We start from the raw sequence: 24,167 nt of genomic DNA on the forward strand, positions 1-24,167 counted from the left end.
AACCTAAGCTCTATGCTGTGGCGCTTAGTATATGGTTCAGGTGTGGATGTTCATAAATGGTCACAGGCAGTGGATGCTTTCCTCTAAACCTAAACTCTATGCTATGGTGCTTAGTATATGGTTCAGGTGTGGATGCGCATCAATGGTCATAGGCAGTGGATGCTTTCCTCTAAACCTAAACTCTATGCTGTGGTGCTTAGTATATGGTTCAGGTGTGGATGCGCATCAATGGTCACAAGCAGTGGAAGGTTTCCTCTATGCGGAGGTGCTTAGTATTTGGTTCAGGTGTGGATGGCCATCAGTGGTCCCGTGCAACTGAAGCCACTTATAAGTTTCTGCAGCGTGCACCCGCTGTAGCTCTAGCTTTGACAAATCAGTATTACGGGTCCTGTGTTTTTGTATAAGGTTCAGTGGCTGCACGTGGCTACAAGTCATCGGTCTCCGGCTTTAGCCTGGAGAGCCGCCTGCTATGGGGGCTTAACTAGGCGCACTCGTCAATGACCCGGGCATCGTAAGTGGCACCGAGCGTTGGGCTCCGTGTTACAGAGATGGCTCCTTCAATGTTCAATGCTCCCGCATACCATATATTACACTTGAGAGGGTCGTCTGCAGGGCAGTGGCGTGACTGACTGAGGCATGTCAACGCTGCCGCTCCACGCGAGGAGCAGATGAATGACAACACATTATATTTTCATTTATGACCAAACGCCCTCGAACCCTGCGCGTGCGGTCTCCAGATTACACTCGCCTTTTTAATCGGGGGGCGGACATCGCTCAGGAGGTGTTTACACGAACGGAAGCCATCCAGGAAAGAGCCCCCTATCTCCCCCATCTCATTTCAATTACCCACCGATCTGTCTGTGCGCGAGTCTGATTGACACGTGCATGCTCGCTCCCTAATAGTTACTATGTGAAGAGTGATGACGCGCAGCATCCCGAGTTCAGTAACTGATTCTAGTACTGTCGACTTTTTAGCATTAAATAAGGCCAATCAGATATTGAGTATATCAGTTCGGGGGTGATTTAACAGGGGTATTGTGTATTTTCCCACTGGGGAAAGGTATATCACTCTTTCCAATGAAGATGGCCATTCATCCTTAACAAACCCCATCTGTAACTTCTTAAGGGGGCACGCGGACCCCCGGGAGGTGGTTAGAGATAAAGAAGCCCGCACAGGGTTCCCGGAGAGAGAGTCTCTGGCTGGTCCATGGGGCTTGAGTTACGTGCGTGTGTAAACGTACTGCTCTGCCAACAGCGGCCAGTCCGCAGCGGCTCCTGTCAGGCAGCCTTCAAAGAACACATGAGAGCCAGAAACCTCATTCTTTTCCAAACACTGCCACCATGCGGTCCATTTTGGTACAGCTATACGGAACTCTGGACGGGGTTCAGAGAGCTTCATCCAGACAGTCCTCCTGGCAGCGAAAGAAGCGAAATGGGACCCGAGCATAGCGGATTAACATTGCATTTCCCATCAGTCACTTTGAATTTAGGGCTCGGGCGAGCGGCGCGGCTCTTGTCTGCGGAGGGACGTCTGCGTGGAGAATGGACTTCTCCGAGGAACACATGAACTCACTTTAGAATAATGAACCAAGCCTACGTTGAACCGTTAGTTTCTCTAAAAAGTTTACAGATATCGGTTAATGCATCAATACATATAGATGTCTGCGCACTTCCCTGTTCTGATTTTAAATAAACCTGGAAGATATAAAAAAAAGTTAAAAAACTCGTCTGTTCCTAGTGTAAAGAAAATTAAATGTTGAAAATTAAAAGTGTTTTCCCCACACAGGGTAAGGAAAACGGTGTTCTTATGGGTGCATTTCTTTCCTGCCAGAGATGTGACGTTTTGTCGTCAATGCTGTTCGTGACGAGGACGTCAGGTGGTGGCAACATATGGGCCCCACAGTGCTCTGCAAATGTTTGCAATTACGCTAATTTAATTCACTGGAGTTTTCGAGTGGCCCCTGCCAAGGCTCTCTAGTATGACTCTTAAGGGGCAGGGATTTTTTTTTTCTGGAAAGTGTTCCCTCCTCCTCACCCCCTGTCCTCCTCCCTTATTAAAACAACCACCAGCAAAAGTCCCGCTTGTTTAAGAGACCCCTTTCAGTCAAAGAAGTCAGAAAAGGCAGGAGAGCAGGAGGGGAAAGAGAAAAAAGTCCAGGGGGAAAGACGTCTGGAAAAAATTACCAGCTGGCTGATTTTAAGAAGACTTCCCCTACTCAAGTTTGGAACTGCCGGCTAAAGCAACACCGGACGACTTTCCCTCTGTACCACTAATGGAGCTGCGCTCCTGCACCGGCACTGGATATTCAGCATAAATATGCACAATTAGAGAGCTAGAAGTAACGAATTTATTTATTTAAATTTCCTAGCTCATGCTGGAGCATTTAGAACAGATAGATTTTAAAAGTCCAGCATTTTTGAACGCATGAGGGAGAAAGTGTGTTCAGTATTTTGTTGCGTTTTTTTAAAAAAAATTGATATTTTTGTCGTGCTTACTGGCTCCCTCGCGCAAGCTGCTCTGATTTATTATACCTCGCTCTTTGGAAACTTTTCACGACCAGGCGGCAAGACGTTTCGCACAACTGGCTGAAACATTCTGCTACCAGCTGGCATCAAAGGCTCAACAAGGTATGTACATTTACCACATGATCCTTCATTTTCGAAGAAGTTAAAAATTGAGGGTTTTACATACAGATCTCCTTGAATTTTTTTTTCATGATTTTTGTAGTTTTACTTAAATTGTCAAATCGTGAACTAATTTCATTCACGTCACTATTTTAAAAATATTGTGTGTGTGTGTCTACTAATGACACATTTACACATGTATATTGATTTAATAACCAGTGGCTCAAATATGCAGTTATAGATAGTATTTAGGATAGATATATACATATATTTTCTTGGTATAGTTCTTTCTGTAGTAAGTGTAATGTCATCCATTATGTGGTGACATCTATGGTTTGGTTCTATTCTTTCAACAGTATGACACTTTGTCGCGTAATGGCGGTTTGAAAGTCAAACTGTACTTCTTTGCACATATGTGATTTTCATTTTTGCGGCAGCATCTAGCTACTCCTCCAGTGACCATTACTATCTAACAAGCTCCTCGAAGGCAGCAGCTGCATGCGAGCGCTTACTGGGGCTCTTTTACTGACACCTGGAATAAAGTTGAAAGAAGGGTGCCAGGTCCGCTGCAGGGACACTGCGGAAGCATGGCAGGGGGAGAACGCCTCTAGAGCTCCAGCCTTTGATCTGCCTAGACATCATACGTGCCAGCGGCAGCACTTTTATTACTGCTGTCTGTAGGACATATTTCCGTTGTGGTTGAGTACAAATAGAATATACAGCAAAGAGATCCTCTTCGGGCCAATGGCGGGGCTTTTTTTTGGAAGGACACGCAGTTTAAAATGAAAAAACGCTTCCACTGGTACCTCCCTGCCTGGGAGGTAACCGAGTTGCAGCTCTGAAATGAGTGAGGCGGAAACAGCTGGAGAGGTTCTGCCAAAGCGGGGGGGCTGGGAGGGAGGTAGGAGGTGGTGGGGGCTGGGGTCCTACAAGTCGGAAGGAAAAGCCTTAGCTGCACATATAGCGGTGGAAGGAGACTTAAGCTAAAAGACGGCCTGTGCCCAGGTGAACTCTCTCCCAGCGTCTGGGGTACGGTCTAGGACAGTGATACTCAAAAGTACGGTGTGGGGGGGGGGGGGGGGGGCGCTTGCGGCCCTCTTGACATTAAGATGCGTCCCCCTGGTGAACAGCAGCACGAGTTTCTGTTTAGTTGCTGAGCAGTAATATTCAGAAAAAATGTTAAATAACCATGCAAGCATTTACTAACCTGCAAATAAATGCTTGCCCTTTTATTTAACAGTTCTGCAGACTTCCTTACACAATCCCTGACCCACCCAGACCCCCCTACCGCCACCCTGCTGGCATCAATGTGGCCCTCGGTCACAGCACAGACCATACTTTGTGGCCCCTGGGTAAATGTTTGCAAGTACCCATGGTCTAGGAAGACAAGAAACGCCTCCAATGCCCTGCAGTGTCGACCAGCCCAGAGGCAAACTGATGGACATGTGCCTAATGCTACCTTTCAAATGCCTTGACATATGTAAATTGAATGTGTGACGGGAATTACTTGTGGTATAGAGCAAAGTTAGTTATTTTTGGAGTGTTAGCCTGAGTAATAAACTCGTATTTCTTTGTAGTGTACATACATGATAACTTTTACCTATTTAGAAAGACAAGCCACTCTTATGTGCATTTGAAAGTGTAAACCTCCCGCAGGCCGTGAAGTGTCTGCCTTCAATACAGGTAAAGCGAGACGTGAAGTCTCCTTTCTTTCTGCCGCACCAAGTGATTTGGCAGCGGTGTTGGCTGCAGGGAGCTGTCCCTGTGCGCCGGCTGCAGCGGAGTCAGACAGAGGGATGCTCTGTGGCCGGCCCTGGCGCTCCCCTCCCGGCTTCCAGCTCGGAAGCAGCTTCCAAGAGACGAAGAAGGCGCCGCTTGTATGCCCGCGAGCCCCACGTGGCGACGGGCGTGGGCGCGGCCTCTGACGTCATGCCGAAGGAGACGCCCGTGGGCACGTCACAGCTCAGACAGGCTGTGATTTGTGGAGAGGTTTCCGGGAGCCTGGGCAGCGCTCCTGAGCCTGTCTGAAGCCAGCTTGTGTGCAAGTGATGACAGCCTCTACTATGCCTGCTTCAGGAGGGGCGCCTCCTGTCCCTCTCACTGGAGAAAACATGCTGTCACTGCTGTGAGAGCAAGGGGCACCCCGAGAGATTCACTTTTTTCAGCCACATTTGCTGAAAACATTATGAAGATGCTCAACGCTATAAAACACGTTTTCTCTGCCGGTATTCCACATTTTAATAGTATACCAAGTTATTTAGATTTTGAGTTTTCAAAAGTATAATTTTTACCAAAATACCCTCTAAAGCAGGAAGGCGTTTTATTGTAGGAAAAGGTACTTATTTTTTAAAAGTAGCATACCATCTTCAAAGAAACAAGCATTGGCAAAGCAAGTAGGCCTGACTTGCATTTATGTAAATTAAGTCCCGACTAAAACACTGAAAACAGCCCTCCAATATAAAAATAAATGATTGCCTTTTCTATAATAGCACCTATGAGAAAATTAAGTTGAATTACGATGATTCATAGAACTCTTAACATGTAAAAAGTCCCTTAAGCATTTCAAGGCACGCCATAAAAGGCAGAAGGATACATCAAATAGCCAATAGCATGCGTTTACAGGCTGATACTCCTCTGATTGGAGTCAAAGCCCATTGTCGTATTTTAAAGAATTGGTAACAACAGTCTAAACAGACAACGCTGCTGTCAAGCCAGACCTAACAAGTGAAGAAGTTGATAAGACAATGAGAGTTGAAGAACTGCTGTCTCCCTGAACACGACAACTCAAACAAAGTTGTTACTTGTGGGTTGTGCAGCTCATGGAATATCTCATTTGTTCAAAGTGATCTAGAGGTAAAGGGGAGCATTGCTTACAAAATGTGTACAAAAATCAGTCAAAGAGGTTAGGTTGTTTTTTTGATGAAGGGTGACATGGCCATTTTATGAACAATATTAATGCACTAAGGGATTGTGTGACCACTCAACATAAACATGGTTTCTAAAACCAACCTTAAATGTATGCATCCGTACTGGATCAACATAAAGCATCCAAATGTACCCATGTTAGGAATGAATATGGGTCAGTACAGTTTTTGGTTTGGGTTGTTTGGGTGCTTGATGTGATTGACTATCAGCCGGATAGCTGTGATTGGTAGCAGGGTGCACCATCTGGGCTGCCCCCACTGCCAAGGTAATACATGCCCAGAGAAAAATAGTAAGCTAAGGAATTCTGACACCAAAGACAGGGCTAAGGAGGCAGATACAAGAAATGTGACCTCTTTAAAAGATCCAAATATTTGATTTCCTTGCTGGAAAGTAGGGCTTGCCCCTAATTTGATTTCTAAAATGTTAAACCAATGATAATATTGTTGTTAAATATTAGAAAAAAGGTTTTGCAATTGAAGTGGTGATTGCAATGGAATGTGACATTGAGACATATGAATTCAGTCCTGTATACATTTGATCTGCTATGCTCATGCAAAGCAAACTGATAGTAAGAAAAGAGACAACTGACAGAAAGATGGGCCGGCAGACTGACAAGCAAAAAGATATGCTAGTATACCCATAGTTAAATACATTATTAAATAGATGCACAGGTAAACACATGAACAGCTGGTTGGAATACATCTCCTGTTCCATCTGGATACTATTATATTTTAATGTGTACTGCAATAACTGTAGCAATTGTGGGAACTGCCACACTCAATATCATTGATATCCATGAAGACCTTGTTGGAAAATGAATTTAGCCTACATACAGGATAGTTAATCTTCTGTGATGACGGAGAAGCTCAGATTAACAATGCATTCTTTAATAGAATTCCCATGCTCTGCCTGGAACATCTGATTAACAACACATTCTCTGTGTTAGTCAATACCCTCCTATTGGACAAACCTCACAGAGCTGGCTCCAATCACTAGCCAATCAGACAGCCATTCACATTTCATTAAGATACATTGGAGAGAACCAAGGAACATGTTTATATTGAACAATGAGCCAAAAACTACATATTCTGGCAGACGCTGCACTAAAGATCTCAGGATCTGATTCACAAAGAGTCTCTACACTTGTGGGGAATCCCCTCAGTCACGGGGGAGTCTCCGCACATGGAGCGGAATCACCACAATAAGAATTCTCACTGCAGAAATTCCCCCTGAGTGGCAGAGACCCTTTGTGAATCAGGCCCTATGTCATCTTCATGAAGACCCTAGTGAAGCTTCAGTTCCATCAATACCTATAGAGCTTTTCTGCTTGTCACTGGCCTTTTTGCCACCCTTTCAACATAATGAAGGATTTGATTTCAGCTGTGTTTTTAATACCGATTAAGAAATAAATAAATAAGGTTTATAGACATAAGTTAAATGACTATTTAGAACAAATATTTTTGATTATCTTATAAAAGACACATACAAGTTGATATTGCAGATAGATAGATAGATAGATAGATAGATAGATAGATAGATAGATAGATAGATAGATAGATAGATAGATAGATAGATAGATAGATAGATAGATAGATGGATACATTTTTTGATGGATGGATGGATATATTTTTAGATGGATGGATTGGCGGATGGATGGATGGACGGACGGACAGATGGATGCATGGAAGGATGGATGTATTTTTAGATGGATGGATTGGTGGATGGTTGGATGGATGGATGGACGGATTGATGGATTGGTGGATGGATGGAGGGACGGACGGATGGATGTTTGGGTGGATGGGTAGATTTTTAGATAGATGGATGGATGGATGGATTGGTGGATGGATAGATGGATGGATGGATGGACGGACGGACGGAGGGATGGATGGATGGATGGATTAATGGATGGATGGATGGATGGACAGGCAAGAAGGCAGGTGGACAGACAGATAGAGAGATCCTGTCTTTTAGTGATTAGATATTATCGTGTAATGAGTACATAGTCAAGTAACTGTGTATTTTTACATCAAGGTTACTACTCAGTGAAGGAAGGAATGCTTGAAAAATGTATTAAGAATTGAGTGAAATGGCAAATTTCCATGGCCCTTCAAGCTCCTATGCCGTATACTTGGGATACTTTGTTTCCATCCCTCACGTATAGTGTAATGGTGTTAAATAGAGCATTTTGCCAAATAAAACAACAGTGATCCTTTTTTCACATGCAGCGTGAACCATGCGGAAGAGGGAGCAGGCAAGACTTCTAAGTAATAAATATATATTCTGTAACATTCATAAGTGTAACATGCTCAAAAGGTAACAGATGTGGCTAGAGCATAAACCATCGTAGAGTTACCTCAGGTGTCATTCACCTACACATCCATCCACACCGTCGGACCACCTTTATCCAAGTCAATCATGGACGAAGTCTTCACTCCTGAACTTTTCTCTTCCTAAAACAAGACTATGACAATCAGCTTGGATTTGGCTATCACACAAAAGCCCCAAACTGGACATTGTGTCCATAATGGCCTGAGGGGAGGTAGTCACCCAGTCTCGCCATGGTAGTCACATGACATGCGTGTACGGAAATATTGATGCGTCTGGACTGGGGGTGTCTTGTCTTCGTCAAACACAAGCTTCTTCATGTTATGCTCTTGTCCCTAAAAGGGCTCCATATTTGAGAAACGATTAAAAGAAAATGCAGATTGGTGAGGAATTCATCTCTATACTAATCTATTGATTACTAAAGTTTATCACAGGTTTATCAGAGTAATTCAGGCGTTGGGTCCCTCCGAGCGGACACTCGTTAGAGCTGGCAGCTTTGGCGAGCATTAATTTAAAACAGGGTTATTACTTTTGGTCTCTTGCCTTCTGACGCCCTTTCCCTCCCACTCCCTCCTCCCCTCCCACCTCTCTCCAGCCCTCCCAGGCACGGCGCTTTAGGAAGCCAGCTTTCTCCGTTAATGAGGCTGCTGACGTAAGAGCGTTGCACGTTAGGGACCGGCTTATAAACAGATGATGTGGTGCACTACATCATGTGTGCTGCAAACAAACTTAACTTGCATTTGACCTCTTAGTCACTAGGCACCATCTCCAACATTTGCAGATGGGGAAGACCACTGGAGGCCTAGCTCTGCGAAGGAAGTGGTGGAGAATAATTCTGAATCCTTGAAACCAAGGACGAGATTTGTAGCAGACGCCCAGCCATCCATATCAAAGTACAAAAGAGGCAATGCTACATGGGTGGCAAATTGCAACCCCTTCTCACTTTCATTTCATGGTCATTAGATATACAAGCAAATAGTTTTTTTTCGTGCTTGACCACCCCACATATACTTCTTTTTCTGTGCATGCTACGTGACAGTAGGTGCCCAGTTTGTATCAATTTAATTATATTACAAGCAGGCACAAGATTAGGTAACATTCGTATGCTTGCCACAAAATTGACAATGTTCTGGCAGTGTCTCCAGACGTAGCAGTCGATTGCTGAAGGAGCATGAAGTCTAAATTAACTTCCAGCCTGTGTGAGTGGGTTGGACGAAGACATGTGGGCAATGTGTGAAAATCCAAATTCTGTAGATACCATTAGTCCTAGTTCTTTCAATCAAGCTCCATTAATAAATACCGTAAGTAACATATTATACTGCCCAGGTATCAAACCAAGGTGGCAGAGTGAATAAAACAATTAAAATCTCACTCACGTACTGACCCACTCACTCTTTGAATCACTCTCTTTCACTGTATCACTCACTCATTCACTCTTTCACTCACTCACTCACTCACTCACTCACTCACTCACTCACTCACTCACTCACTCACTCACTCACTCACTTGCAAGAGTCCGAAGAGGGCTAGATGAAGTGGAAAAACATCCTTATACAGTTTGGAATACTGTAAGATGTCTGTGACCCATTGAATGGTTTTCAGGGTGACACCTGCCCCTGGGTGACTCCAGGCAGCAAAGGAGACATGATGATGGCCGGGTAGAGCCTACAACATCTCAGGCTGAAATGAGTTTTTCTACCTTATAGAGTTAAAGTGGTGGTTTAATTCACGCATCAGTTTAGGCACATTCTCTTGTTTTTCGGGTAGAGCCCAAGGCACCTAAAGCAGCGCCTTTGACACTTTTTCTCAACATGGGCATATTACACATAGGTCATTTTAACTAAGAAAAGATAGGGTCCAGAAAGCCTAGGTAGACTCTCAGTGGTAGGTAGGTTTCAGGACTTGCTCGTAAATGGAAATACCCACTATGCAGTTTTCATGATTTTATATAAATCCTTATATTAATGTTATAGTTGCAAGGCGCTGCACCTCGTTTTGAGCTTCAGTGTGTTTTGTGAAGTATGCAGGGATGAGTGTGGGGAGCTTCCAGCTGCAGTATTATTTTTTGTTCCCTACGGTCTGTTCAATAGATGCCTTTGTGAAGGTGCCCAGTGCCCTTAAGGTAACTGTTCCAGAAGCAAGTGGGCATATTGTGCCTAACTCCACAATGAAGTGGCTCTCAAAGCCAACCCTGTAATCATCTCAATAGTGCCCTGTAAAGTCTAAGCCTGGATGAAATTTAAATGATGTCAGCATAATTTGTGCAATTTCTGGAATTTCATGTTACAGTTACATGAAATTCCTGAAATGATGTCATTACACCGCTTTACATAAGCACATATCATTTACAGTAAAAAATGACAGCGAACACACAATTTGCGGTAAAAACTTGCCATCAACCTACAGGAGCAACAGAACGCCAGAGGCTGTTGTTTGCGTTGCTTTTGTTTAAATTTGTCCTTCTGCCAAAAATGGATGCCAGGATATATTTTCCGTTAAAATATAGCGCAAAATGATGGGTTTGTATTTTGTGTAATTACGTGAAATTTTGCAAAATATTGTTGTCATTTCATGTATTGACGGGAAAACAAATTACACAAATTTTGCACCCTCCTAGTGGAATCAAGTAGCACATGTAAAATTCTCTGTCTCAGGCAGACCAATGCAACAGATACGGTCACCACCAGAAAATGGCATCTCATCTGGACCCTCCAAGGAGTCCAACACTCTACCCAGAACTAAACTGTCTTTCCTTCAGAAAACTCATGAAAACAGAAGTGGTCTAAGTAACCTTTGACTAAGATCGTTTGAAGTCACTAGAAATGACTGAGGAATGCCAAGCAACTGGATCATTTTAACTTCCTGTGAATAGTCGTCTTTATGCCCTTGGTACTCATAGTTCAGCTTATATATGGACAACACATATACAAAAAATGAATTCAATACTGTATACCAACCAAAGATTGGAATGATTTTAGTAATGCGGGACCACTGACTGCTGAGGTTGCAATGGCATTCATTCGCTATGCCATCACACCAACAAGAGCACCACTTACTTGTCCCTTTTACAGTTCTTATACATAAAAATCCACAAAGATTCAACCACACGCCATACCGAAAGGGCTGTTTTGTATTTATAATAGTATCATGAGTGGGATGCAAAGTCAATTGGAATTCAACACCCGAAAGTTATTACAATACAAAACTGTTGTGAGAGGCTGTAGAGGAAGAAAACTTATTTTTAATTTCTCAAATGCACTATTCCATGTCTCACCATATGCCTCTCTCAATATATCCTCTACAGCCACTCTCTGAATCATCCCAAACCACATTCTACTACTATGATCTCCAAAATAACCCTTTCTACATTCTTCTCTCCTCTATCTCTTCACGGCTCACTCCAAACTTCATTTTACTACTATCATTTGCCAAACAACCCTTTCGAAAATTTTCCCAAATAGCACTTTCTAGACTCTTCCCTCTTTTATCCCTCAATTATTCTATTCAATCCAATTAACAGACTTGCATGTCCACCACTCAAATGTACTCATATTTCCCTATACTAAACCACTAATCCTTTTTGGGTTCCGGAGTAGTGTGTCATTCGCCAAAAAGCACTTTGATGCCTCGTAAGGGAAAGTAAGCATTATATAAATGCAATTACAATTACAATCAGGACCCTAAAGTGATTACAGCCAGGTCTTCGACTGTCTCCGAAATACTAATAAATCTAGCACTACACATACGTTCCAAGGAATAATATTTCAGTGGGTCCCTGCCCAAAAATTGATGGTGCAGCCACTCATTCTGGTTTTCTTGATTCTTTTGCAAGATATTAAAGTCTGGTTAGCTGAACGAAAGTTCAGAACAAGTTTATTAAAAGTGACTCTGTTCTGTAGGATTTCTGGGCTGTTACCATAAAGTTTTCTATGCGTATGTCACATGAGCTTCAAAATTGCTTTTTTCTGAAGTCGGAGCCAATTAAGGTGATTAAGACAAGCCAAGGCGGAGCTTCTGCTTGTCTTGTTGCAGATCAGTCTTTCTGGCGCATTCTAATTCATTATGAACTGCATGAACAAATACTCTTCTATAGCCACATACAATGCGTTCCCATTATCGAACCTACTCATAATTAAGGCTTGAACAATGTTCCTTCTCCATGGTACTGGGATCCAGCGAAAAAGTTTCCGAAGAGGACAGGACCAAAACTGATCCCGAATACCATAGTTACTTGTTCTTATAGGGAAAGAGAGTCTTCAAATAACAAAGTCAGGTTCTTTACCACATTTTTTGGTTCAGGTGCAGTGCCAACAGTGCCAGCCACCAAGAGTCATTCCGGACCTTAACGGGCTCCCCCAAAAACTAGGATTTCTGTTGTATCTGCATTGAGTTTTAAACAGTATGTTTGTAGCCACCCTGCAACTTCTGGGAGGTGATCAACCAGATTACCCTGTGTCTCCTCATGCTTTTCATCAATTGAGATAATCAACTGGGTGTCATCAGCGTACATAACAATCTCAAAACCCCATGCCCTTATACTTACCAAAGGTGCAAAATAAATATTAAACACAGTGGAGCTCATTGATAATCTCAGAGGCACTCCACAATCCAAATTTCGAGGGCTGGATCTAAAAGGGGATTGCTGTACCACAAAAGATCTATTACCTAAGACTGAACAAAACCACTGCAAAGTGGAAGAGTGCAAGCCCATTTCATGCAGCCTTTGGAGCAAACTATTGCTCTCCTAATATTGGATTAGTCGACATTGAACTAATCTTTCCAGCACCATAGCCAGATAAAGTGACATTGAGATGGGACAATAATTAGATAAGGTAGAGGCAAACACCTGAGATTACTTTGCCAGTGGCACCACTAAGGCCTGTTTCCAGGCTGTGCGAATCTCCACCTTCTCCAAAGATTAATCCAGGAGTGCTGTTACATATGAAGCAAGTAAGGGGGTTAGGAAGGAGTAAATGAAGTGTGGACAGGGTCCAATAAGGACCCTGACCTCACCTTCCCCATCATCTCCGCCACCATCTCCACTGATGGCTCAGCAAACCTACCCCAATTGGAGTTACAGAGACAATGAATCACACGTGTGGAAACCAGGGCACAAGAAATGCTACACAAGACACAAGACATAGAGGACCACAAGTTGTAGGAGCCATACACCATCCATACTGGTAGGCAGTACATTCCAAGAGTACTTGGTCTGGAGCAAAACAAATCAGGATCTGAAACGCAACACAACAGCAAAGTTGGTCCCACCAAGACAAATTAATTTCAATCCAAATGAACCCCCTACAACACAACATGAGTAAAACGAAAGACAGGGGAAAAATATAACGCTTCAAGCTATACCTTCCAGTTTTCATACAGCTCCCTGGTAACAGTTTACAGCTCACCATGCTATACTATTATTGTAACTTATGAACTGCAATCAAAAAAAGGATCACTCTTATAAAAGCATTATCTCACTGGGCCATCTATATAAAACACAATTGTGTATTCTGCCTGGAACAGGAGCCCTGCAGCAGGCATATAAACCCTCTGCACTACTGCGTGATGAGTTGAAACAGCCACTAGACAAAACTCTGATCTCCCTTAAGCAGGTACATAAATCACCAATCACCTTGCCAATTTTATTGTTGGCTGAAAATCTGCTGTATGTGCTTTTAAACCGTTTACCGCGGTGGCAATTCCGCTGCAGTGCGGGCGTTCTAAAGGGTGGGCGGGACTGCATCGGCCAACGGTCGTTCGCAGCACCAGGAAGGCAGTGCTCCCGTCGTTCATAATGCATCTCAAAACAAAGCGTCCCCCAAGCTCGACACCTGTTCTGGTGTCACTGGTAGCACCACCCTAAAGCCGGCCCTGACTAATTCACTCATTTTCCCTGCAAGGCATGGCAGTCACAGACAGGGCAAATGTTAAAAAGCTCCTTGCACATTGGGCCATTTGCTTTTGGGAGTTCGTTTTCTCTGAACAAAAAATGTTTAAAGAGTGGGCTGTTTAAATATGGTGCTGGCTCAGCAATCTTAACTACAGTGAAGGGGTCACTGTGGTTGAAGCACAGAACTGAGGTCTCTGCCAGGCACACAGGCAGGTATTCCCGCCTCCCACACCACGAACTTTAAAGCATGGGCCTCTAAATCATATTGGTGTCTTGAAATGGCATTGTAAAAAGTGAGTTTGAGTCTCCCAAATTGTCAGCCATTAAGCAGTCAGCCGTGGCTGTGCCTCGACGTGGAGAAGTTCAGTAAGGCTTCTACCTTGCGTGACTAGGACTAGGGATCAAGGTCTGCTAGTCTCCCAGCTGGTGAGTGGACATCATCCACGAAAATAAAGACCACCTTCCCTGGAGCCTGGAACACCAGCATCTGCCTGCTGAGACCAGCGGACTCTGTGAAGGGGCAGTGCCTGGAAGGAGCGACGTCCAGTGGTGGATCTTGACAAGTGGATCCCTGATGCAAGGTGTGAGATATTTGTGCTGCCCTGATCAGACCGTACACTGGTGTACCGCCCAAAGTGGGTAACTCTTAATGCCAGAGGGGGCTGCCATGAAGGTAGTTGCTGCCACATTAGTTGGGCCATCCACCCTCGTGCTGCTAAACTTCAATGGCCCCATATGCCAAAGGCAGATGTCGTGAATGTAACTGTCACTGCCCCAATCAGGCCATCCACTGAAGTACTGCCTTATTCGATGACCCCATATGCCAGAGATGTACGTCAAGAATATAACTGCTGACACATCTATCGGGCCATCTGCCTGTATGCTGCCAAACGTCAGTGACCTCACATGCCAGCATGGGCGGCTGTGAAGAGCAAGGGCCATTGACCTGGTTGGTGCCCCATTGCCAAAAGGCAAGCCCAATGCCCTAGTACAATGTGTGACCGCGAAGCACCATACGCTCTAACTCGTGAACCTGGTTTCTGACTAAAGCATCAAAAGCCGAGTGACTGCATCCGACCTGGAATGGGTGCAGCAGACGTCCAGCAAACGTGCCAGCAAAGTAAAGACTACCGCTCATAGCCATCATCTGCTCTAGTCTACCTCGAAACTAGGTTGTTACTACTCCCATGGCCTTCCATAATGCAACACTTGCGGGAGTGAGTAAGGCTGATTGTCATGCCTCCAAGGTGTGGGGGGGAGCTTGCTCTGCCTCATAGCGCTATGACATTTTAACACATTGACTTCTAGAAACACACAGGCGAACCTCAAGACTCAAACTCGTTAGTGGGGCCTACCTTGAATGTTATCTTTTGTAAACAGGCAATGCCAAACTGCCTGTAAGTAGGACTCAGGACACTGCCCATACAACACTAGAGTATTGACATTAGTAGGTCTGTGTATATCATTTGTGTGTGTTGAATTCCACTTTGTGTTCATATATAAAAACTACTTTTGTCAAAAAAGGGAGTATCTGGCTTGACATCCATTTACTGTGGTTGCTGATTGTATTTTGAGGCTTGATCCTCTGTCACTTTGCCCCTGCCTCCCCCAGAGAAACTGTGGATTGCCCGACCTGAGCTATCAGTGAGAGTCACGTTCTAAAGGGGTACTTGGCCTAGTTGCTCAGGAACCATAGTAGTTTGGGCCCCAGGAGTCAGACGTAACAGGCCCAGCCACCAAAGTTGGGCACAGTACTTCCTGCTTTCCCAGTGCCACCTCTGAAAGGGGCTGTGACTGCGACCTTCCTGGACAAACCTCAGCACTTAATTCCAGTTATCTGTAGGTAGAAAAAATGACTACGTTGCACTTTTCTCCATACCTGGATTCCCTTGCTCCTCCAAGCAAGCTTCCAGGTGCCAGGTCTCACTCCATCCTTGAATCCTGCAGGGTCTCGTCCTCTGTGGTTCTATGTGTCCCTTGGAGTAAGGAACCTTCTGTATTTTGTGCCCCGGACACATGCAAACAAGAGGAAACCCACTTGATCCTTGGAAAGTAATTCCAGTCCTTGGATGCTAATAGGAATCTGGAGTTCCTAAGTCCTTTAGCGCTTGAGTAATGCAGCTTCTTCCAGCAGGAGTAAATGGTTAGATCTACCTCCAACAATGGCATATTCTTCATGCAGAGCCTTTATAGGTCTAGGTATGTACAAAGGAGGGGGGAGTTGAAGTATCAGATTTATTATGTGCACTAGCCAGTGACTGAAGACATTCTGCCATCCAATCGTAAGTATTTTCATCAGTCCCCTCACCTCCATTTGCACATTTGCAGTGCTTTCTCACTGTCACGCTACAATATTACTATAGATCCCATATTCCATTATGGGAGACCCCCTTCTCCACAAGATAGGACTCTCTTCAGCTCCTTATTCACTCCCTTAATTAGATGTGTGCTACCTGACATTTGGCTGCACATAGACTGTTAAACCCCCACTCCCTTCCCCCACTGGGAGGTTGGCTGTCTAGGAGGGTGCTGGTAATTCATAGAACCAGCCCTCCCTGCCATCTACAACTCAAAATAGGTAATGGTAAGACTGTCATTTGTTCTGCTAACTACTCCTGTTGGCTCACAGACAGCTAATCCCTGCTAAGTAGTCATCAGTTTACACCTCCCTTTCTTCCCTGGCCTCAGAGGCAGGGTATTGTCTTCTGATCCAGGACCAAGAACTCTCCCAGCTAAGGATGTGTACTACAGAATTAGTTTCAAGCCAATGCTGGCTTAGACAACCTAAAGCCTAAATGTTTATAAAGTTGTGATTTCGTGTTCGTTATTGAAAATCTGATTTCAGCATTAAACCAGATGTTGAAAATTAAGTAAGAAATAACTGTGAACAACTGTGCTAGCATTTTCCACCCAAATGTAAGACATTAAATATTCTAATCACACCTAGGCCTGTCCTATAGAAGCTCAGATGGACAAACACAGTGACATAGATTTAATACCTTCAGTCACTATGAGGGGGATAATATATATATATATATATATATATATATATATATATATATATTGCAAACAAAGGATTCCAGGAGACAAGGAATTCAGGCGAGCCCACAGTAGTTGCAGCAAAGGTTGGTTTATTTTTGGCAGAAAGGACGACGCGTTTCGACCACGTCCGTGGTCTTGGTCACATATATATATATATATAATTGCTATTTTATACATATCAGGTACTCTGCATTGTAGAATTACAGGGTTCACTTTAGGGTAACTTATTAATATATAAAATAGGAGTCTCTACACGGGGAAGGCACTCTACCTTTCCATAGGTTAGTATGGTGCTATTAAAGTACAACACAGCCAGAGCACCCTGAGGCACACACTGCAACCCACATATGACAATTAACTCCCATGCTATTGCTGCATTTTCTACGACATCTTCTACTTGCTTCCAAAATAGTTAAATGTAGCACAGAAGTAGCTTCTCACTGGAGGCGTGCACATTATTGACCACTACTGGGTTGATCTACAACTTGCACCCACAGATCTTTGGCAATAAGAGTCCAATAGAATGTAAGGGCTGCAACATGTTTCACTTCCAATTTACTCACATAAAGACTGGCCAAGTATGTACTTGAACACAGATAGGAACTGGAAATGGTGCAGCATAAGAGAGTGTGTCTAATTGACTAGTGAAGAGAGATCCATGGCAAAGACACATGGTCTTAGACCATTCCCTTGAGCCAAAGGATTAGTCTGAAATAAACACAGGTGTCAAACAGACTATTAGATCAGAAAGGCTGCTCAACACCAACATCATCTGCGGCTATCCTAAGCAGGATCAAGAACAAGCAGGCTTCTAAAATAGCAACACAATGACCACTTGTACCAAGTTTTGGCCGGAAGAGGAAGTAGGGACATTGGTAAGTAGGTAATTAATGTCTCTGACTGACAGAATATTTTTGCACACAGGTAATATAACAGCATGCTATATATTAAGTTGGATGTTAGTAGATTTCAGGGGAGATTTAAAGTATGACAAAGAACTGGGTGACAATGTCAGTCACTTGAAAAATACAGGTGTCCCAGATAGATACAGTTTGAACTGTGCATAGATTGGGCATCATTTTATCCAAGGTTGAGGTAGTGAAATCTGTAAACTACAGAGTGGCAGAAGAACCTTTAATCCCACTTTGCTCCTGGTTTTCCTATGAAGGAAAAGAAGGCTGTAGTATTTTTGTTTGTGTCAGTGAAGACTGCATAAATCTCCTCGCAAAAGTAAAGAAACATGAGTCCCCTTGTTGATATTACAAAAATGATTGTTTAAAAAAAAAGAAAATTTGACTGAGTTTTACATAGCGCAAACTTGACCCAAAGGTAGCAGGTATCAGAGCACTTTACACTAGCACCACTTGCATTACACCAGGACACATACATTTTTGTGAGGCACGGGGAGAATAAGTGATTTGCCCGGAACCACAGGATGTTTTGTGTCATTGCCGAGACTCGAACCGGTTCCCCAGGTTTGAGGTCTACCACCCAAGCCGTTGGGCCAACTCCTCTGGATTGTTAAGCTTGAAGATTTCTTTTATAGTATTATGGGCATTGCAGACCCTATCTTTGGAGTAAGGTGATAATAAATGTTGAGTTCTGGGCTTAGTGTTCGCCCCAGTCATGCTCCTCTTGTTTGCAAGGATTTTGGGGCATATTTACCAGAAAGTCATGCAGCACAGCTCAGCAAGTCACTTTGCTGCACTGCGTGACAGGGAAAGTGCAGGAATGTGCCATATTTACCATAATATGGTGCATTCCTGTCTTTTACCAGCATTGGCGCACAATGTGCTGCCTAGCGCCAATGCAGTCACCCTTACACCATGGCGAAAGGGTGCCTGTGTTTTTAACAGTATTGTCTTTGTGTAGAAAGGGACAACTTCCTGCACAACAACAATCCCCTGAAGCAGTTCCCTCCTTTTATTAATGTAGCACACATAGAAAGAGGAAGTAACAAGGAGAAATACAAATATTTCTTCTTGCTACGCCTCCCCTGAGAAGGCATAGCATTCTGACACATTCCCAGGTCTACCAGTATGGTTAAATCTGAGAATGCTTCAGAATCCCTGAGTGGATACATAGGAACACCCACGCTCCACCATGGAATGCCTTCCCAGGACAGAGTAATGCAATGCTGTGATTTGCACTGTGTTGCGTTCCTCTGTATTTATCAAGCCACTCAGGGCCACACAAGTTGGCTTTGTGTGGCTTGATAAATCAAGCTTAAGGGTTGTGTTGCTTTTGCACCCCGTTGCGTGGGGCAAAAGCAACGCAACCCTATGATCAATATGCTCCTTAATTTTTGCCAGCTTTGAGAAGAACCATGGTTTGGATGCCCGAGATCTTTTGAGAGGGAGCAATGTAAGAGATGCTACTTAATCAGTTGATTAAGTAAGCCAGTCATTGAAGAATTGTATTCATTTATCCATATTGCTAGATAAGATACAATTTAGGATTGATGTATGTGCGGAAAAGAGGCGAGGCAGGGTTGTGCACCAGATCTATGCCTAGTCGACGTGGACTAGAATGGATTTAGATGCAAGGTTCATCATCCTTAGAGTGAAAAGGAGAGTGCAATGTTTGGTTCTAGGAACAGGTGACCAGAGGATCTGAGGTTGAAATGAAGATGAGGCCAAGCATGTGGTCTGAGTTGCGGATCAGGCCAGTAAACAGTTGATGGAGGATAAATATGGCCATAGAAGTAAGACAGATTGAGCCTTCGGTGCTATGCGTGCTCAGTCCAGATATTGAAATTAGCAATAGTGATTGGTTGGGAGCTTTAGGCACCTAGAGTGCAATTGGATTTTCTAAGGCACACCCAAAACCGGTAACTTTGCGAAGTCTGCAGTCAATACGGAGCTAAAACAAAGTACGAAAGAGAAGTGGGTTTGACATTAATGACTAAATCCCGGCCATGGACAATGCCAGTGGTATGAGGTAGACAATGGAAGTACAATCCTGTGCAATATATGGTACTCCACAACCCACCCAATGTGCTCCAATTCTGCTTATACATTTTGAAGCCACTGCAATATAAGAACCAATATTAGGAGAAAAAGATTCCATGAAGTTTCATAAAAAAGTGCAAGTCTGCCAAACTGATGATCCACTGTGAAATCATGTATCAGCTCTAATATTTAGGTAATGAGCATTTGATAAGACTATGCAAAGGGTCTGCCTGATGAAGTAGGAGACAATAGTTAGAGGAGTTAGCCGAACGGCTAAGGCGCTCGACCTCGGACCTGGGGATCTGGGTTCGAGTCTCGGTAACGACGCCAAAAACCTCCTGTGATTCTGGGCAAATCACTTAATCTCCCCGTGCCTAAAAAAAAAAAAAATGAAAGTGTGTGTCCTCATGTAAAAAACAAACAAAAAAAAACGTAACTTGTGCTATGTAAAGCGCTCTGATACCTGATTCGGTTCGGGTCTAGTTCGCGCTATATAAAACTCTTAAAAAGAAATAAAAAAAAAATAGTCAGTGTGCAGGATGGGGAGGGGCATGTCTGGAGGCAAGATGGTGAGGGCAGAGGGCTACAAAGGTATCACTGCTAGACTAAACCCTACTTGGCAGAAGTCTAGGGTTGAGGTCCACTTTAATAGTTGTCAACTCTGACATTGCCCTCATGAACTAGGGTGCCAAAGGGAAGGGCTTGCAGCATGGCAAAAGCAGCGGTCTTCTCTGGTGCTCTCAGAACCTCAGACATTGGATAATATATCTCAGCATTAACCGTCGTTTTCTGGACTATGTTTTTGGAAGGGCACCGCAAGCTCATTGAGTTCAGCCTTTGAGTGGGGGGTCCACCGGCCACCCACCCACTGAGAGTAACACACAAAAGGGAACCAGACCGCAAGGAATAACTCTCTTTAATTCATCTAAATGTCAGGGAAATTACAGCCAATTTACAATAATCTTTCTGTAATGAGGTTCCACGTGAATAGCAAGGAGAGTTCAAGTGAACAATCCATCCACATGTGTTTGTAAGCATTTTTATAATATAGTGTTGTGGTCAATTGATCCAAGCATTGAAGGCTTAACTGAGAAATGACCTAGCACCACTGTTGTATACTACAGTGTTTTGAGATACGATCATAACACTATTGTGCAATGATGTTGGAAGCCTTCTTACAAACTTACAAGCAGCAGTTTCTAATTTATATTCCAGCTACGCAGACATTTCAGATATAAGGCGGACATTTCCCTGTTTCCTTTGGCTAATGTTCAAAAATACATTTTTCCTAGAGGTCTTGCCTACATCTTATAATTGTGGTTTCAGTGGAGAAAAAAGGTGCTATGGCTGGCACGTTCAACCCACTGAGGAATGCAGCCAAGAATTATGAAACGGTAACAACTGTACACATACTTCCTTAAGAGTGAAACATTATGCAGCACAGTGAGCACATTTGCTTCTCAAGTGTTTCAAGTTGGTATGTTAAATATTTCCAGTTTTTAAAACTGTTACAGGATCTTCAGGGTGCTTTATCCAGGTAGGTGAAAGTGGAGGAAAGTACAGAAGACTCTTTCTTTTCCTGACGTGGTTGCCTGGATTGTTTGAGGGTAATGTTTCCAGTCTTTTCCCCAACAAGCGTTTCTTAGGATGAACATTGCTGAGCAATGCACTGACTCAACTGACCAGCAGTAATGCTTCCCCTTTGCATGCCATTGCCACACACTTTGCAACACTAAAGGGCACTTACACAAACTTGGAATGAGACGCTCCACATACACTTAAAGATTTGGACTCTGTATGGAGAGGTTGGGCACGTGCAGGATTGCGGTGGCATCTGGTTGAGACTTGTTGGTTGGTTGATGTTTATCCAGTGGCTGCATGTTTGTGGGTAGGTGTGGGTGTATATGTGGATGAGTGGTACAATGTATTATCAGCACTTGCTGCTTCCCTCTCAGCTAGAAAACGGATCCACGCCATATTGTAAATAGCCATTAAATACTGAGCAGAACTATCCAGTCTATGTTCTTATTAATGAAAGTATGATGCCCCACAGTGTTAATCGCCTCTTAGTATGAAGACACGGGATAAGGATGTGAATGCACATACATTGGAACATTGAATGCGTATTAACCCCTTAATTGCTGCCGTCGGCCAACGGTCGTCACGGCCACTACCTCCCCAGTGCTGCTTGCGACCGTTGGACGTCCCTTCAGCACTAGTTCCAATGGACAGCGCAGCACTGGGGAGGTATTTACAACGCTCTTAAGGTGTTAAAACACATAGACACACAAATAACACACACAGCTGTTTATTTGTGCCCAGGGCCATTTATGCCACTGGAGTTGCTATCAGTCAACAGTAAGGGATCATTAAGGCCCTGATTACAAGTTGGCCAGAATTTAGGGAGGGCTATCAGAGGCTCAGAATCTTGTATTCCAGCCAGACTCTCAACACAAACTTCAGTTAATATGAGTATTCCCCCAGAATTGTGAATAAGTACACCAACTACAAAACACCTGGACCTAGATTTACTAAGAGTTCATGCAACACAAGGCAGCAAGCACAGTGGCTGTGCTGCATGAACTGAAGAGGGCAGAAGAAATGGGACAGTTCAGATCTCTCCCCGCACTGGTGAACTTTGTGAAGACATTCGCCAATGCAGGCGCCCTTGCATCCTAGCACAAAGGTGTCTGCATTCTGGTCTGCATACGTTTATGCAGGAAAGGGCCTCTAACGGCACAACAACTATGCATTAAGGCTAGTTCCTTCATGTATGTATGCTGCAGAACGGTGTAAATCTGGGAATAGGTTCTTCCCCATGCATCTTTCCACATTCCAGGGAGATAACCACTGACATTTTCGACCTGCTTAAGGAGGTGCAACGTCTCAGCAGGAGGACTGTGGGGGTCAGGGGGGAATGAGGATGGGGTGGATATTCCAGGTTTTAGATCAGGTATCTGCCTGTTCTTGCAAGGCACTGTCTGCTCCCACTGTGCTGCTGCAGGGGTCAGGCAGGGTCTGCTCTAATGCCTGCTGCCCCTGCAGAAGTAAAGTGAAATCCAGTGTCCCAGGCCTGGTGATTCCCGGACTGGAGACACTTGCAATTGTGGGTGGTGGAATGCCACCTGAGTTATCGCTCTTTGGGGAAATTCCCCCACTTGTAAACATGGCCTTAGTCGTTTGGGCTGGAGTCAGCCATCTAGCACATATTTCTGATTTTAAAACTTAGAAGTGGCCCTATGTGCACTCACTTTCAAACTTTGCCTGTGCAGATTCATTTGCTCAGGCAAAGTCTCTGCTTGCTAGGGCACCAGGTTGTCGCCTTGCTTAAGCATGCGGTCACTGTCTGAGGCAAAGGACGGCCAGGGTGGTATGACAGTAGTTCACTAATCCACAAACTGGACATGAAGTAAGCCACTCTTTCTGATGGTCTGTCCTAAGATGTGCTGTGTGGAAAGGAAACCCTGTGCCTGCACTACTCGGAACGTGTTCTCTGTAACACCAACTAATCCTATGTTAGTGTTCAACAGCCACAGATCCTTTGGTTGTACTTCTGTCATGTCTCACAAGCAGCAATTATGCTTGGCTTCCACACCTTTAGCACACCTATCACCGTGCTTTTCACACTGCACACCCTCCTCATCTGTATTAAAAGCAGTCTCTGTCATCACAGTTAAAAAGTCTACACATTCAACCTCACATCACTTAAACAAGAAACATTCCACCTTATTCTGTGACACTTTCGGGCACGGATCTGAACCTAACCCAATGCTTTGCTTTCTTGAGTGCTTGTCTGGATGCATTCGTCTGTCATTTCCACTTCAAAGGAATGTTACCAAGTTTGCATATTCTGCTTAGAGACTCACTTCACATAATGACTATGGTATCCGCCTCTCTGATTGCCATGTGTTAGTCACGTGGAGGGGTGGGGGCAATCACAGAAAATAACATAATCTTTCAGCTCCTGTCAGAAAGTTTGTAGTCTGTTCTCACTTGCTATTGTATGTCAATCCTCTTTTGGCTCCTCCTTTGTCTTCCTGTACATGTCCTTGTTTCTTTCCTCACTTCTCCTTCTCCTGCTGCTTATCTTCCTTCCACTCAATCCATGCATCATAGGGAGCTTTCAGGATCATGTAGCATGTCCAGTCCTCAAACCAAGATCTACAAGCGACTGCTGCTTCTGTGTAGAGTGGATCATAGGAGAGAGTTGAGCTGTGGTTGAGCTTCTACATAGACAAAGCTACCAAGACCATAAATGTGAATGCGACATTTTTGATCGATCCATGACATACTGTTGTTAGCTTGGTACAATCAGATAGGCCTTCGTCGCTGAAAGTTTTATGTAATGCAATAACAGGAAAACCACATTTACTAAATGAATAGGATGCTAGTCCGAAACTAATTTAGAT

The 24,167-nt window shown here is 43.9% G+C and overlaps 1 protein-coding gene across 1 annotated transcript in view; it reads left to right on the plus strand.

Moving 5' to 3' along the window:
- The first annotated feature begins 2,105 nt into the window (after nt 1-2,105).
- Nucleotides 2,106-24,167, plus strand: part of HAS2 (hyaluronan synthase 2) — a 63,685-nt gene continuing 41,623 nt past the window's right edge. The window contains exon 1 of the mRNA XM_078686825.1: nt 2,106-2,628. The gene's annotated coding sequence lies outside the window, so the exon portion shown is untranslated. The remainder of the gene's footprint in view (nt 2,629-24,167) is intronic.

Source organism: Lissotriton helveticus, chromosome 4_1 (genome assembly GCF_964261635.1).
Source record: "Lissotriton helveticus chromosome 4_1, aLisHel1.1, whole genome shotgun sequence".
Lineage (NCBI taxonomy): Eukaryota > Metazoa > Chordata > Amphibia > Caudata > Salamandridae > Lissotriton > Lissotriton helveticus.